The 2,601-nt window shown below is 39.8% G+C and overlaps 1 non-coding gene across 1 annotated transcript; it reads right to left on the bottom strand.

Moving 5' to 3' along the window:
• Positions 1 to 1,649: 1,649 nt before the first annotated feature.
• On the bottom strand, positions 1,650 to 1,753 carry LOC147493820 (small nucleolar RNA R71). The gene has a single exon (XR_015200636.1). It is a non-coding gene; the product is annotated as a small nucleolar RNA R71 (small nucleolar RNA).
• Between the last annotated feature and the right edge of the window lie 848 nt (positions 1,754 to 2,601).

The following is a 2,601-nucleotide window of genomic DNA, read 5'->3' as shown; positions in this document are numbered from 1 at the left end:
AATCGGAAATGATTGCGTAATGATTCTCGGCTAAACCTCCATTAGAGGGGGTTGAGAAGCCTTGATGAAAGATTGATTCCGATTAACGTAGATTCGTCGTAATTTCCTTTCCACTCTAGAAACGTTTAGTTCACCATGAGAATGGGTTTAATCGTTCACATGCTAGTTATTAATTGGTAGAAATGCCATGTGTAATTAGAGATTAGGAAGAACCAATTGTTCTGCGAAGCAGTTCAATTCGGATTACGACGATTTGTAGTTAATAGGATTAAGTCGAGTTAAGGTGGAATCAATTCCCCTCTAACTCCTTATCATCGAATCAACGTAGCATTCCCTTAGTTATTTTGATAACCGACTAGTTGCATTTTGTGGGTAGTTACATCGTAGTCTAGTTGCCTCATTTGTAAATCTCTCATTGATTTTAAATAGAGTACTTACACGTGAGAACATAGCATACGGAAGGACTAGGAGTGGAACGAATCACTCTACTCCACTATATCTCATAGGATTGAGAGTAGAAATCTTTGATAACATAGCAACATAAATAGTTTAGTTTTACTTACGTTTTGAGTTCATCGTTCATTTCGTAGGAAAGACTAATCATTTTATGTATTATCAAATAACTGATATCAAATGGCGCCGCTGCCATCTTAGTTTCACTTTCGTATTGTTTTCGTAGTATTAGTACTGTTCTTAAAGTCCCATTTCACCCACCCACCCTTGTTTGATTCATACCGTGGGTTGTCCATTTGAGTTGAAAAATTCGGGTAAAATTACATCGAAGCGTCGCCCTCCTGGCCTTGACCACCTAACTCATTGGACATAGAGCGACCGCCCCTTGTAAAGCGACCGCGCTAAAAAAACACTGTAATTTGAAAAATTAGCTTTCTATTTGAGCGACCGCTACTGTGGTTAAATTTTTCGGATTTCGACAGTTTTGACTCGAACTTTGCTCTTTCATATTTTTCAGTGTTCTAACCTGCTATATACACTGAACAAGCGTAAACAAGATGTTATTCATAAGCGAAGCAAGGACGCAATCAGGTACTCCTTTCTTCCACACCTCACCGATCTCCTCGTTTAGAGGTTTATACTAGTATATCGAATTGTTTGGAGTGTTGGCGTGTTTAGCTAAGTTTGGTCTTAGCCTTGTATGAGGTTAAGGTCCGCCAAACAAAACACCGAACATAAATACACAACAACATCAACAATCAAGTCTATCTAGTATACCACACACTACACCTCTAGCTACTATTTCAAATACACCACCGATATAATGGCGGAAGAAAGAGAGACTCTCTCTCGACTTCTACAAAGCCTTGAGCGATAGCCCCAAATCTTGCATCGTTCTAGCGGACCAATGGGGATTTCGAATCCCTCCAAATATTTTTAATTTGTTACCCGCTTTTCATGGATTAGACCATGAAAAACCTTATCACACATACACGCATAGGATTGAACAAGTCCTAACAACATTCCACCATCCTACGGTTGGTACGGAACAAATTAAATTAAGGGTATTCCCTTTCACCTTAGCCGATAAGGCGGCGTCTTGGTTAACTGCCCAAACGCCTAATTCTGTGGACTCGTGGGCTAAACTTGTTCAGCTCTTTATGGAACATTTTTACCCACCCCTAAAGACGGATGAAATGCTTTCCAAGATTCATTTTTTTCGACAAAATCCTCATGAATCATTTTTAGAGGCTTGGAATCGTTTCACCGATCTCCTTATAGAGTGTCCACATCATAACTTAGCGAAAGACACGTTAGTTCGTGCCTTTTTCAAAGGACTTCTACACCACCATAAAGAAGTCCTTGACATAATGAGTGGGGGTAGTTTCTTAAGCAAAGGAGCTTCGGAGGCTTATAAAGTTTTAGAGGACCAAACTAAAGCTTAAATAACAACGGGGGTAGTGACGATTACTCCGCTCCGCTAGTTCTTCTTCCACGATTAAGGCTACCAAGTATGTTTGAGGTTAAATCAGATCCCGAGCTTAAAACTCTAATTAAATCCTTCACAAAAAGGTAGAGGCCATTTCGTACAACAAAAGCCAATCCCGTCATGAATGTAAATTCAAATCCATGTAGTTTCATTGAGCCCCGAAAGCATCCCGACTCACACTGTCCTATTGCCTATGAACAAGCTTGTTCCATTAATAGTGAACCTAACGCCCCTTGGAGACAAAATCCCAACTTCGGTTGGAGAAATAACCAAAATGTCACACCTCAAGGGTACAATAATCAATATGTTAGGCCTACGCACAGCTTTAACCAAACCCCACTACGACAAGATTGTGGTCGGGGAATTTTAATAATTATAACAACCAAGTGCAACCTCGACAAGGTCAAGCACAAGGTCAAAGTAGTTATAATAATTTTAATGCTAATAGAGGTATCGTTCTGGTAAATAATAACTACCAAAATCCACCCATAAATAATACACGTGAAATAGTTCCAGTCACACCACCCGTAACCACTACACCCACACAACCGGATCGTCTTTTCCAAACCATGGCTCAATCTAACCAACAGCTTCTACAATCCGTTAATAATTTAACCAAACAGTTGGCTCAAGATAAAGCCCAACCCAAAGGTGTGTTT

This window comes from Coptis chinensis, chromosome 6 (genome assembly GCF_015680905.1).
Source record: "Coptis chinensis isolate HL-2020 chromosome 6, ASM1568090v1, whole genome shotgun sequence".
NCBI lineage: Eukaryota > Viridiplantae > Streptophyta > Magnoliopsida > Ranunculales > Ranunculaceae > Coptis > Coptis chinensis.
The sequence above is the reverse complement of the archived record's forward strand: the minus strand, read 5'-3'. Positions and strand labels throughout refer to the sequence as shown.